At 41.7% G+C, this 15313-nt stretch overlaps 1 long non-coding RNA gene across 2 annotated transcripts in view; it reads right to left on the bottom strand.

The window, feature by feature from the left end:
• Positions 1-15313, bottom strand: part of LOC121947727 (uncharacterized) — a 137064-nt gene that overhangs the window by 111246 nt on the left and 10505 nt on the right. For both annotated transcript variants that reach the window (XR_015777280.1, XR_015777279.1), the window contains exons 4-7: positions 14335-14407; positions 6550-13252; positions 6202-6263; positions 2678-2722 (exon numbers count right to left, since the gene is read on the bottom strand). This is a non-coding gene — a long non-coding RNA (uncharacterized LOC121947727). The remainder of the gene's footprint in view (positions 1-2677; positions 2723-6201; positions 6264-6549; positions 13253-14334; positions 14408-15313) is intronic.

The raw sequence follows: 15313 nt of genomic DNA on the forward strand, positions 1-15313 counted from the left end.
GCAAGGGAAAAATATCAGAAAACCATATTTATAATAACCATAATCATATGTTGAGAACCGTTTTACAGAATTAGTATTACATTTTAATAAACACATATTTTTCTAGGGCATTTCTTCGTTTGTTTCTGCTTTTGTCTTCACTTTCTTTTATTTTTTTCCCATCAATTATGAGGTCATTTTCATGTAACTTTTACTTCTGTCTTGCTAATTTTGGGGTCATTTCTTCACAAGTTGCTCATTGCCTTATCCCCATGTTTTTAGCAGAAAAAAAGTCAATTTGCTGAGGTTTCCGAGGGTTAAAGGTATGACAAGTCTGTTTTCCATTTCCACAATGGTACCCTCAGAACAGCGACGCAGCATATGTTAACACCTGAACATGCAGTGTAAAAAGGGCTATAGTCTTTTAAGCCCCAAATCTCCGCATCAAGCTCTACTTTGGCTCGCCAAGCTGCAACAAGTTCTCAAAATCCTTCTAATTCTGTTCACTCAATTAGATGGCACAGATTAACAAATGGAGTATTTTCCTGCCATCTGTTGCCTTTGCTCAAACTGTAAAAGTAATCTCTGTTACACTCTGAGTTGCTTTTATCTCGACATACATGCATACAAAATCACACAGACACAAAGAGATTTATATGCACAAATGCACAGACAGACATACGCAGCGGTAAATTGAGGCGGGGATGGTGTGAGGGGGGTTGGGGAGGCAGAGGCTATCCAAACAGGCTGGTTAGAAGCATGTTGTCTTAATTAGGCCTGACAGCCTCCTCACAGAACATGAATAAAAAGCGTGGAGCTCCAGACCTGGACTCATGCATAATGGTTTTGTGGAATGAGTGCCAGGGAAAAAAAAAGTGTGGCTCACACTTCAAACACATGTAATTAATGCAGAGATTAAGGCATTGATAGTGCAGAGGGCTGAGGAATGTGTGTGTAAAAATGTGTGTATGCAATACAAGTGACTGAGAGAGCCAATCAGACATCTTTTGAATGTTTGTAACCTACATGAGAAGAAAAAGAAAATCATTTTTTCTCTATTGATTTCTCCACTAAACAAGCTTTCAGAAAAGAAGCGACTTATATTTCCTCTCTCTTGAATCGCAGGCGTCGCAAAGTCCTGGCCTTTGATTTTCATCACACTTTATAGGGTTGGCCGGCGGGTCCTTGTGTGGCTCACCTTTACTATGCTCGCTTCCTCTCTCTCCCTCACTACTTTAGCTCTCAGAATAGTCATATCCTCGTTTCCAAGGCAACCAACCAGGACCCATGTCCAGGGAGGGTTGACAGTCGTTGAATGGAAGAACATGAAACAGTGGCTGCTCTCACAAAACGCCGATACCTTTATTGAAATGTTGTGACATTTCAATGATGTGATGTCATATAAATAGCCAGTTAGCAAAAGTGATGCTACAAACATTTTTTTGTTTTGTTTTTCTTTATTTCTAAAATTTTCTTTATTCTACCAGAAGTGTAATATTTCCCCTTGCCAAGTGATTGAAGCAAGTTACATTTTTTGGATGCTGCAGCCCCCCTGGAGGTCTAGAGACTTAATTTTCTTTTCCCTTGGGTCAAGCCCCATTAATGTAAAGAGAGAAATTAGAAGCTTACAAGAAGCGAAAAAGAAAAACAAAACTCAGTGGGCCAGCACTAAAAGAGAACACTGCTATCAGTTGTCTAATTAATCTGTTGGCTCGCTGATGTCCAGGGAGCGGAGCAGAGGGACGAGGAGCTGCACCGACAGCAAGAGATGAGGAGAACAATAGAAATCTCAGTCTCACACTCCTTCAGCTGGGTGTTGTATAATCCTGTTATTTTGAGCAACAGAAGGGGACAATTAATAGCACAGCAAAGCGCTTCAAGGGTCAGAGATTTTTAAATTATTTTGTGTTCATTCCCACAAGAGTGATAGAACACTTGTCACTTATATCTACAAAGTTAATAATTCAACCTCATATCACTGGTGTGCATGTAGGCCATCAAACAGATGAGCTCACAGGTTCATTTTTTTGAGCTGCCCCTCAAAGAAATGCTCTTACTCTCCAATAGGAGGTGCCGTTTCCTATCTTCTCCTATGGGTGACCTGTGTGATCAGTTAAAGAAAGGGAGAGCACTGGAGCCTCAGACCATGTGACCCTCCCAAATTTATCCCAGTGTCTCAGCTGACACCAGCCCCGCAAATACAACATGAGTCATGCCTAAATTTCTGTTATTTTCTCCCACTCATCCACATATATATATATATATACACACACATACATATACAGTATGTGACTATGCTCAACTCTTTAGACGTATTAAACAAAATGAGCTATAAACAAGGGTGTATGACTCATTTCAGTATTGAAGGAGGGGACACATATGAAACAACAGCTTTGAGCAAGAATGGCATGAATATTTTGAGCTGGAAACACTTTTGTTATGCACTGATTAGTGGCTTTTTTGCATTAATATATGATATAATAGTCCTTTGCTACGTTCATGTGTTTTTGTTGTGCGTGTGAGTCTGTGTGTGTGTGTGTGTGTGTGTGATCTGAATACTTCCTCCACCACTGCCCCTGTGTGCCCCCCGCAAATCTACATCTATGTTGATGTAGGCCAGAACTCAAACAGCAATTTTCCACCCAAGATACGTATCTGAAACTTAAACATTTGGTGTTGTTTTATAAGACTTACTCACCATAAATTGCAGCGCTGGCTGAATTCTATCATGTCAAGCATCCTCCTGTTTTAAAGACAATAAATATGTTAAGATCACGTTAAAGACAACCCTCAAGATCTGCACTTAGTGAGGTCAAACCCGGCGCAGTTTACTCTGTGATTAATGAGAGAGGGAGAGAGAAGTGGGTGTGTGGGGTGGCTGCTGGTGGCTCATTTGCTCTGCTGTTGTTGAACGACAGCTGATAGCTGATATCCAATCAGATTCAATTTGCAGGGGATGTTTTCATTATACCTGGAACATCAGTCAATATGTCTGGCCCGGCTCCTGCTCAGGGAGATACAGTAAGACGTTTTTTTTCTGTAGGCCCAGGTTCAGCTTTCACTCCTCCAAACACAGAACTTTTTAACCCACAGATGAGCTGCAGAACTGACAAGGCATCAGCGCAAATCTTGTAACAGATCTTAAAAGAAAACTTTCTACCAGTTTGGAGGTAGTTACAATTACTGAAGCAATTATATCTGAAATTAATTTTTTAAAAAGCATTTTTTCAACTAAGCCTTCTTTTCATCATTTCCCCATTAATTGGTTTTATGTGATTGTAAAGTTATATTTACTTTTACTTGAATAAATGATACAATGGAGCTACTTGGGAGTGAGAAAGGCAAAGTGATAGAAAATTCTCCTCTAATTTCTCTTTCCGTGAAGTTTATTCCCTGCGATTTTTTTCTTGAGGCATGAGAGTCTGAAATGATCAAAGACAGACAGACCAAGTCTCTTTTTGTGACAATATGGTCCCTGATTTTTTTTTTCCTCTTTTCATCCAAATTAAAAAAAAGTCCTGATTAAGCGATGCGGCACCTCTACCTGTCCATCAATAAATAAAAACCAAATAGAAAAGATCAAAATTGTGAGCGAGAAAAAAGGAGCTGCTCTAAAAAGGCGTTGTGTTCTCAAATTCAGGTCTTGTACGGGAGATTAGGAAGTCAGAGTCCTTCAGTTTTCTTAGAGTAACCCTGCATTTCCCTGTGATGAAGTCTTAAAGATCTGAAGAGCATCAAGAGACATATCTAAGAGAAGTGCCTTCAGTTTTTATTCATGTTCCTTCCCCTTTCTTTTTCAAGTGATCTGCAGCTTCAGAGAGAGGAGGGTGAGACACATGGAGAGAGAGAGAAGGAGGGAGACGGAGAAAGAGAAGTGTTTTCCAATAGAAATGAGGCGAGTCGACTCTTCAGTCGGGTTGAGGCTGTCACTGCTCAGTTCAAAACATTCTGCCATGCAAAACAGCCCAAAAAGAACCCGAAACCTGTTATATGACTTCACTTTGAACATCGGGGAAACTCATTCACAAGCAGGTCAGACTCCTTCCAACTTTGAGAATATTTTAAAATCAAAGAATCAGTTAAGGGACATAAAATTTCTGGTGGTGCCTTTTTTTTTGTTGGTCAAGATTTTGTTTTGTTTTGTTTGGCATTTTATTTTTCTTTGTCAATGAAGATCATTGTCTCGCTTATTGGCAAGCAACGAGGAGTGAATTTGTCATAACCGCAAGCATGCACTGCAAACACACACACACATGCACACACACGGTTCTCATATTCGGGAGGACAGCTGCAGGGGTGTGGAAGCCTTGGGAAAATGGATCATGGAATCAGGCCAATCAACTTCCTCTGAATCCAGCACCTGTTTGTCTATATCTGCCGCTGACAATTTCACAATAGGAAGTGATTATGAAAATACACAGAGATTAATACACACATTCTGTAAGTAAACGCAAAAGATTACTGCCACAACTGTGCCTTTCTTGGTATTTTTTTAAGTTGTGCAGTACAGTATGATTTTCTGCTTGCATGTTTGTCACTGAGGTTTATTCAACAGAGATTATGCAAATTTGAGTTTATTACACATCCTGCCCTAATTCACTAAACCCTGTTATAATTAAGACACACATCCACCATGGAGAAAACCACACACACACGCACGCACACACACACACACACACACACACACACACACACACACACACACACACACCCCACAATAATAAAGTGTTACCTTGAAATATTCCCTCGACCAAAAACAGAGACGAAGAGATGCTGAGATGATGACAGTTAATACGCCTTGATGTTTTTTGTCACTCATAGAATAGTGTGTGTGTGTGTGTGTGCACATGTGTTAGTGTGCGTCATGAGAGAAGCTGTGCACGTGTGTGCATGTATATACGAGCCAAAGGGGGGGGTAGACGATCTTCTCTGAAGCGGCCCAGGCAGGCATCAGCACTCAATCATCCCAGATCTGCCAGACGACACCAGCAGAGAAAACACATTACCCGTGTCGTGTCGCCTCGTCTTCTTCTGTTGTCTTCTCTTTATTATATTTAGGGCTGCCTTGCCTCAGGGTCAGGTGACAATCTGCATTCTCTTTCTACAAGTTTTCTCAAAACTGTCTGGAGTTTTTTTTTTTTTTTTGTATTTCATTTTTCAACGTATTTTTTTCTACCTCTCTGTTAAAGGGGAGCTGTTGATGGTTTTTAATCCCTACATGAGTCCCTTTGCAGATGACTCTGCTGGCATGGTGTCAGAGAGAAACTAACAGAGAGCAGTGCTACGCATTAGACAAAAGATGAATACCCTCAGAAGGGAGGGAGGGAATAGAGGGAAGAGGCAAAGAGCCCATTTGAAGTGCCTGTCTAAGTTTTAGTAAAAAATGAGTTCTTTATAACGGCATATAAATATATAAATGAAACACTTAAAGACATTATCAGGCACTTTCATTCCCCCTGCCTTTTGTGTGCTGGTTGAGGTGGGAAACAGAAGGGAAGTAAACACATCTGCATATCTGAGTCATTGGTTCCAAGGGAGCTGTTATGGGCTGTCTCTGCAAATCTCTTCTCTGTGTTGCTTACAGCCCACCAGCAACAAAATCAACCCCCTGCACCGCTGATGCCGGGTCAGATATTTCAACAGTCTTCTTTCTGATGTGGTTAGATTTGATGGTGGCAAATCTGATTTCCAAATGGCTACTTTTAGTTTATCCATTCTCAGTTTTCAGCACGTGCTTAACGTTCACAGTGGAGGATGGTGTGGTATGTGTCGACGATGTTTAGCGTCCAGTTGATGGTAAGTTGGCACAGTTGGTGTAACAGAGTGGGCCAAGACCGGTCAGGCCCTCTGTCTCCACGGTGGCCATCACCTGGACAACCAAGCGTGCCAAGCCTGTGGCCACATCTGAGGGATCAGAGTAACGGCAGCAACTGGCAGCAAGAACGGGGCCAGGGATGTTTTCTCTCTCCACCTGCTTCATGGCATGCTCATATGTACACACACAAATATCATAACGCTTAAGATTACGGCGTACAACGTGCAGCGCAAATATGCCCAATCTACCTCCTTCACCTCAAGTGTTGGTAAGTACATTATGTTGAATTTTAAATAAATCAGATTTATGAAGAGCTGCAGAATGTTCCCCAAAATGTCCAGCATTGTTGCTCTGTGTGGTCACACTGTACCTCATATTATTAGAGGAGGTCGTTCAAAAATACTTACAGTATGAGTTGCTTTAAGTTCTACCCAAACGCCAGATTGTTGCTCCGTAGGCCATACTGTACCTGTAATATTAAAGTAGGTACGTTATTAAAAAATATGTCTACAGTATAATTTCTAAAAAATAAACTCAAATTCAGTCAATTTAATTTTTTTAGGCAGCCCCGACAAAATCTTTTTTAAGTTAAAACCATTTCTTTTTTGGGGATTTTCCTGAAAAACAATCTATAGACCCATACAGAGGTTATCATTTGGAATCATCACTTATGACACACTTGAAGTGTGTGGCAGTGTATTAATCTGCAGAGACTCTGCACTTTGTCTGTATTTTTTTATTTACCCCTTAAATACCTGTTGGGGACGTTCCTTGACACAGAGCTCAGGTGAGGTTGGGACTTTACGATAAAGGTAGCCATCAGGTTCTGGCATTACAGGAGTGCTGAAAAAAACAAGAACAAACAAGATTAAATCTGGAATTGGCTTTCAATTTCACTTTCACTGGTGATATTGTTGACACGGTAACTGACAATTCCTGCACAATATACCTTGAAGTACCACGTTCACGTCTTGGTTCCTTGTACCTACATGTACAGTATGTATTAGTACACACTGTACTAGTACACAAGTAGACTAGTACAAAAATATGAAGTTAAACACAAAAAGTTGTGCCATCTTAGTATTCTCGCATAACCAGACCAAGCAGAAACCTCCAGGGCTGAAATTAGGCCAACGCAGAAATGCAAAAAAACTGTAGTTCTTTGAATGGCCACTTGGCTGGCTACAAAAGCCAGTCATTACCCTATAGACCCATACGTTAAAATACCAGACTTTACTGCAGAAATAAACCTGTTCCAAGCTTGGTACAAAAACAATATTGGTCTCTATGACTAATTTTAACACTTATGGCAACTGCACAGGGGCTGATTTTTTTTAAATGTCTCATCTGTTATAATTTTATTAAGCCTTCAAATTGGGCATAATTAAGGGCAGCCCACTTCAAATGGCTGTCTGTAAGGCATCGCTACACTCTATGAATTTATGAGTAGATCCACTCCTCACTCAATCTTGCTCCAAAATAGCTCAAAATAGCTATGAGATGGTGACAGCTGAAATGCCAAACTCAAGGCCACAAAAAAAGAGAGTCCACCAGGCCCTCAGGAACACATTTAAGCCTTGCTTCCAATATTTTCAAGTGGCCACTTGCGGTATTGCAGAAAAAAAATCCCTGCAGCCCAAAAAGCATTTTCTCCAAGGCCACCGTTGTTAAAAAGATGTCTGTAAAGCTGTTGACTGGACACCCCAGAAGATTATGATCCATGGAGGTTTTATTTTTGCAAAACTTTCCTCGAGTGGAAAAAGTAATTTAAAAGTCTGCGATGTCATCACAATGTACTGAGCTGAGCAGGAACTCTTGGGTGGAGCCAACGGGAGGAGCACTATTCAGTGGGCCACAAACTATCGGAGCAAACCCAGAAGCTATAAACTTTTTTGGTGTCTTCGTCAGGCGAGCAACTCCATTGGGCTGAATAGGCGCCATCTTGGGGTCTGGGAATTAGTTAATGTTATACATCTATGGAGTCCACAGACCAGTGGGTGACATCACGGTGGCTACATCCATTAATTTTTACACAGTCTATGAGCCATCTGTACACTTCATTTTCTCTGGACACAGGTCTGGTTGAATGCATCGTAATTCTGCACTAGATGAAAAAAATGCTCTGGGTTGTTTGTAATTCTGTTAACCAATCACAATCACCTTGGACTAGGATGAAACAACAGTGCCCTTGCAACACGTTAATGCACAGATTGCATAAAAGGAGGATAATTCTGCCTGAAAAGGGGGGCCAATGACAGACTTATATGCAGAGTCTCAGGCTTATACTTGCACGCTATATCCTGTGAGTCAGACAACCTTCTGATTGATTGATTCCATCTCTGCTCATAACAAGATGTCAGAGAAGGTCATGGACAAATGAAGCACTTTGTACTGTGTTTTCACATCCATGCCTGGATTTCTTCTAACCTTGAGATCCGTTACCATATTTCTTGTTCACCATTTGTGCGTATGTGTGTGTGTTTATTCCTTCTGGTCAGCGAGAGGACTCTTTCAGTATGGCTGTCACCCCCAGGACCAGGCTCATACAACAGGAATAATGAGCAACTATTCTGCTCTGTCGCAGCGAACCAAACGAGGTTTACAAAGAACAAGGACTCCGGGGGTCAAGGCTGAGCGCCGGCTCCCTCTCCCTGTCTCACATAAGCCACACACACACACACATTTCTTTATGACTTCCACTTTCTCGCGTATGTCCCCAGTGTGTAGGGGTCACCATGGTAACCTTGTCTTTTGCAGCAAATGGCCAGGATGTTGTGATGGGGTCTTGACCAAAGTTTATTGATCCACAAGATTTGGTGCCTGTTTCAAAGAAAAATCGTGTTCTGCGTTGTTGAGACTTGCGATCGATGAGAAGAAATCCCTGGAAACAAACTTGATGAATTTATACTCTTGAGATATTCACAGTTTATGGGCTGTGTTTATGTGTTATTTCGAGCCTCCTGTATTTTCCAGTCGATCGTTTGGAGTCTATTTGGTTATGCTTTAGTGTTCTGGGTGTGTATGTAGATGTGTGTGTGTGTGTGTGTGTGTGTGTGTGTGTGTGTGTGTGTGTGCGTGTGTGTGTGTGTGTGTGTGTGTATGTTCCATGGGTACTTCCTGTGGTTATGTCTATGCAGCAGAGATGATTCATGACTTTTGGTGTTGTTTCAGAGAGAGAAAATTCACACTATAAATTTGTCTCTTTCCAACACTCTATGTCACACTCAGAGATATACACATACACACACACACACACACACACACACACACACACACACACACACGCTCGCGCGCATGGCACTCAGGCGCTGTTTCGTTACAGTGTTCCAACTCCCACACAAACAGACAAAAAAGAGTGCATCTTCATTTATGCTTTTCGGGGTAACTGACACAAATGAACCGAAAATATCTTTAACATGCACTCATTTCGCACTTCCTCTGACTAGCAGTTCATGATTGTAGTTATAAATATCATAATCACATAACAATAGGCAAGATTTACTCAGTGGTGTCTTATAAATTCATTCATATCAAATAAGCATTTTATATAACAGATTACTTTCAGAAATCTGTCTCTTAATTCGATGCTCCGTTGTGCTTTATCAGGAAACGCTGCAGCACATTTGTGACTGTAGTACAAAGGATAAAGTCCTTTTTTCTGTGTTCTGCTGTGCACTGTGTGCTTAGCAGAGGTCACGGCAAACAATAGCCCACGGGAAGTGAGAGCGGCTACAAAGGCACGAGAGCTCGAGAATATAAAGGAGAGGGGAAAAAACGATCTATATGTGTGTGTATGCTTGTGGAAATCGATTTGGGTGTTGAATATTTTGTGCAACAAAGAAATAAAAATATCTCTACAGTTAGTGAAAGTAGCAGCAGTGTTCAGTCACACCTTATCACCACTGCCAATCATGTTATCTTAAAGGGGAAAGTCCGCACAAAGGAAACTTTACAGTTCACTTACAGTATCCAGTTACAGTTCAGTCAACAATTTTTCCTTTTTCAAATGAAGCCACAACTTCCTCATTGCTGATTTTCCACGCCTCTCTGTTGCTCTCTTTCTCTTTTTTCCGAACGTTGCGTCACTGGGTTGTGGTTTTCTCACTACTCACAGTGCACAGGAAGTGTGTTGTGTCAAAACAGGTCCCTGTCACTGTTTCCACTCCTCACTGAGGACCACAGAGCTAAATTTAACACCAAATAACAAGATCACAGGTGCCCAAAATACTCACTTCCACATACATAGAGGTTTAATTTAACTACTTGGAGCTATTTATACTTAACCATGTTAATATACTTACGTCTGGGCTGAGGTTGAGTTTACTGTGTGACGCAGTCTGCCACAAGAGAAACAGACCAAGCCAATTAGTGAGCCTTGGGGTTAGAGAGGAGCTAGTCAAGTTAGGGCAGTTAGCCACTAAAGCTTAACTGCCCATGATGATCACATGAATGAAGTCTGGTAAGAAAATAGACCAATTTGGCACCAACATGTGTGTCAATCTCACTCCAGACTGAGAGCCAGTGCATAGTTTTGACGCAGATATGGTCGTCATCAATCAGTTTATTGGATTAGTCCTTTACTTTAGCTCAGAGTGTGTCCAATGAGAACACAACTGCTTGTATCACATGAAAATACTCACAAACATGCATCATGACAGAGTTCAGGTCAGCCCTCGTCACCAGCAGTCAGATTTGAGGAACTGAAATGTCCGTGACCTCAAAGCCTGTTAGTTTTGGTGTCACATGTTGGCGTAAAAATAGAATATGATCGGCTATTTTAATGACATGAATGGTTGACGAGTTTCATTCTGCAAAAAAAAAAAAGAAATGGGGATAAAGTTATTTGCTGCATGGAAAATTCAAAAATGAAAGAGAGGGAGCGGAAAAAGAAGTACGTGAAAGATACTAAACAATTCACAAGGAGAAAACAGTTTGAAAGATCAATGGATCAATCACACTACGAGGAGACATGACTGAAGTTGTGTAACGCCTTCAGATCACGTACGGGAATACATCTGTAAAGGACCGGCAGTATCAATATCAGCCTCTTTATCTGGAGGCGCTCCTCTCTCCGCTCTGTCTTTGTGTTGAGGGTATTATGAGGCCTCGACTGAACCCACCTCTGTGCACTGCCAGCGTATGCTCAGTATCAGCGCATTGGAGATGAGGGGGGTTGAGAAAGAGGCCAGTGGACTTGGATCACGGCCAGGGCCAGAGTGGGTTTAACTCCGGCTAAAGTTACGCACTCCTCACTGCGACTGGCTCCGCCAACTCAGTCTGGCTGGGAGCAGAAGCCAATAGCAGGACAATTACCCTCGGCACTGCCGAGTCACGTTGGTCAAAATCTGGTCTGTGTCCATGTGGGTATAAGTTCAGCCACACACACACACACACACACACACACACACACACAGATATATATACACTCTCCAGACATATGTTGATTGGTACAAATCTGAGAAACTGTTTTAACCCTTTGGAACGTGAGCAAATTGGCATTTCTTTCAAAAATGTGGGAGGAAGGCAATGAGACACTTGAGAAAAAAAATATCCGAAAATTAACAAGAAATTAGGAAAAATAAAATTTGGAAAAATACCTGATGAAAAAAAAAACTATAAAAGAAAGAAAATTAGAAAATCAAGGAATCAATCCAGGAAATGACCTAGAAAAAAGTGCTTTAAAATAATAATAATAATCCAGTAACATAATTTTAAAAATGTAATTCTAATAATTAATAATAATTTAGTTAAGTGCAGTGTGCAACAAACGGGTCTGGTGGGAGCCAGCTGGTGGCGCCGCTTATTCGGCGATCACAGATAGTAATGCCGTCGCAACCCAACAGGGTTGCTATGGCAACATTCTGCCCGTCTTCCAGTCTTTCTCCAAGTAGTCCCAGTAAGTAAGCAGTCCCCTTTAGCATCATCAAGTAGCCTGTCTCATCACTGTTAGGAATGTCACTGGTGGTGCTAACATAGTTAACCATGCTAAAGGGTATTTTCAGGTCAAAATACGCAGCTTTCTGACCAAAGCTACTTGGGGGAAGAGCGGAGGGTAACTGACATGTTTCCTCTATAGGCCGCCACCAGGACAGGGTTAGTCTGCTAGTGGTAAACAGCAAATGAGGGAACTTTCTGACAAGCACCTACCCAATCTTGATGGGAGCTAGCTGGCGGGTGAATGTCGGGCTATCGAAAGCAAATTAACCAAAACTGGATTCCCTAATTCAAACCCATTACTTTTGGCTGCACCTTTGTATCGAATTGGAAATTTGCCACATAACGTGTGCATAATTATAATAACCAGCAATCATCACTGCATATCTGTAAATGACAAAAACACCAAAGGAAATAAGAAATCATTCAATTAGTTATATATTTTTAAATAGTTAATTTATGGTTTTTATAATTTAATGTAGAATGATAATATAATTTTGCCATAGATTTCTATTGATTATGCCCCCCCCCCCCGATAAAAAAAAATGGAAAGAAAAGCATGACAGACATGGGTTTGCCCCTTTGGAGATTCTTATAAAGCAAATGGCAGCGTTTTTAATTGTAAATTAATGTGAGTTCAGGTGTATTTCTGAAGTAGCTTGATGGCTCTGTAGCAGAAGTTAGTTTTGCCCAGTAAATAAGCAATTTTATCTGAGAGTGCTGGTGTTCTGTTTGTTTATGGATCCCCGGCCCAACCATGCCTCTCTCTATTTTTTTGAAGATGTTGGATTTGTGTGCGCTGCTATTTTTCAATTTGAGTCATTTGCAAGGGCCAACACATCTCTCTACGCCAAAGATTAAGATCTCTTTCACAGGAGAGACCTGAGAACAAAACACATACACATGTACTAATTAAAACAACCCAAAAAATATCCGTGAGTACAACTTTAAAGTCCCTCAGAGGAATGAGAGCCTCTAACGTCAGTGACGAGCCCAGCATCATTTTGGTTTAAGGGGTTAAAGAAAAGATGAACACGTAATCATAAGCAGTAAAGCGTCAGTCCCTTGGTCTCTATTTCATTGTCTTTCGTTTTATTCTGTTACTTCCTCCCTCCTACTCATTCCCTCATTTATTCCCAGCTCTGTCTCTCCGTCTCTAACTACCATCCCTGTCCATCTGCGCGTGTGGACCATAGACAGGCTGATGTAAGGTAGATGTGGTGGAGCTTTGGTGAAAGAAGATTAGCTCTTTGTCACTGGTAGAAAGTGAGCCAAAGGGCTTGCTATAAATAGGCAGATTTAGTCCATCCCACTACTCAGAGCTCGGCAAGAGATCAGACAGGGGAGTGCAACTTTAAGGCCGGGGTCAGTGTGTTACTATGGCGACACAGCCATGGTAGTGTGTGTGTTAGGTGTGAGAGTGTATGCACAATCGTGTGTGTGTGTGTGTCTGTGTGTCTTCCCTCCCTGTTCTCTGGGTCTCTCCAGCAGCAGCAGCGGCAGCAGCAGTCAGTCTCCCAGCCCCTGTGGAGAGAGAGCACGTTGGGTAACAGCAGTCTGGAGTTCCCCTGGACTTGCTCCAGACCTCCTCTCCCTTCCCTCCTGCCTCTCTCCCACAGTCCTCCCCTCCTTCTCCCCTCTCACCCACCCGCTTCCCCTTCTTCCCGCCGGCTTTTTCACCGAGGAGAGATATGCGTTTGTGCATGTGTGCGTGTGTGTGTGTGTGTGTGTGTGTGTGTGTGTGTGTGGACATGCTTGGCTATTCCCAACAGCCCGTACAGTACAACTGCTGGTTTATTTGTCCTGTTCACAGCGGGACGTCTCCTTTGGACTTTTTTAGTGTTTTCGACATCGCCCTTCCTCTGAACACTGACCGTCTTTCCATTAACCCCTGCAGGCTGAATCTCCCTATTAAACCATTACGTAGAAATGATTTCGAGTCAGTGTCAGCAACTCAACACATCTGCTCTGACTCATTTTCTCTAGTTCCTCATTCTGAAAATGAGAAATGAAGCCTGCTTTCAAAACAATTTGTGCCTATTTGTGGCTCTGACCAAGCCCAGTCAGAATACCATCATCAACACCATCGTCATCATCATCATCATAGCAACAAATGTTGGGTAACGGGTGATGAAACACAGCTCAGCTCAAAGTGTGTATCTCCTCGGGGGGATTGTCAAGGTGGGCAGACTCTCTCAAAAAATCCCTTCAAAGAGATTTACAGTAACACATGATTCAGGTGCTGAGAAGGAAGTTACCTATTTCTTGTTTCAGATGATTCAAAAGTTCATCTCTGAGTACTCAACAGTTATGGTCAGATCCAGATTCGGTTCTCTTGTTTTGCTGATTTTTTTACTCTAAAGTGCTGAAGCATGAATTCCCTAACTGCCACATCCCAAATTCAGAAAAGTAATAGATGGAATGACGTCAGACATCGAGAAAAAGTAGGTGTATGAACGTGAAACATGTTAACAAGGCAGCACAATTACCAAGAGGGCCTGTTTTAGCATGTTTACCTGCACCCACTCCATTCAACGTTTGGCCTCCGTGCCAGAGGAACAAGTTGCCGCACGCTTCTGCCACAAAAGCACATAACAGTAACTCACCCTGCTTTGCACCCTGCGCTGACAAAGCACGGCGTCACAGTTTCCGAAACCTCTCCTTCCACTTTTGCATCACCTTGCATGTAAAAAAAAAAAAAACAGAAGCGTAAGTGTGTGAACTGGCATATTCATACCAGATCTTTGAAAAAGGAGTGAGTTTTATTGTACATTAAATAACTGTACAGTGGATGTTGTATCACACACACATTCTCTTTAAATGTATTTGTCTTTAAATAGAAAAAAGAGAAATATATCTCTCATTATCCAAAGTTGATTTATTGAAATGAACACAAGTGAACCTGAATTAATTGGTAGCTACTTAAAAGTTAAACAAAGCACAACAGACAAGAAGCAGATATAAGAATTAACTGCAAATGTCTATCAACTGCTGATGTCAGCAATGTCTAGCCCAAAATTATTTATGCATAATTATAAAGTTTCCAAAAAAAACCCTTTATATGTGGTGATTTAAGACAGTCATGTGAGGGTAAAGCGAGAGATGAAGACTGTGTGTTTGTAGCCCCTCTGATTAAGTAGATAAGTGACTTAAATTGGATCACTTTATTTGTCTGGCTGGCCTTAAACAAGACCACAGAGTCTGGGACGTCTGAGCCACAGCCGCTGAATGAGAACGAAACACAGACAGCTTCCTCTTTCCACCCATCAGCCGCTCGGCCGCGCTCCTCTGTGACTCTTTTTTTTCTTCCTTTCACTGTATCGTTTTCTCCGACTCAGCCTGGTGATATCACGGAGCAGCGGATGTGATGTCACTTCCTGTTTGGTTTTTAGTCGCACTGCCAGCGACTACAGAAGTAGCAGCTTGCTGACAGCTGTGAGTGGAGCTGGAAACATGCAAATAAACGGGGTCAAAGGTTAGCGCTCGCTGATTGTAAGTGTCGGTAAGTCCTCGCAGCTGCTTTTTAAAGCCACATTAGAGTCACTGAACATGTTTTTCATTTTTTTTGGTATGTGGCTCACCTTA

This window comes from Plectropomus leopardus, chromosome 8, assembly GCF_026936395.1.
Source record: "Plectropomus leopardus strain MGB_pleo_1.0 chromosome 8, ASM2693639v1, whole genome shotgun sequence".
Taxonomy (NCBI): domain Eukaryota; kingdom Metazoa; phylum Chordata; class Actinopteri; order Perciformes; family Serranidae; genus Plectropomus; species Plectropomus leopardus.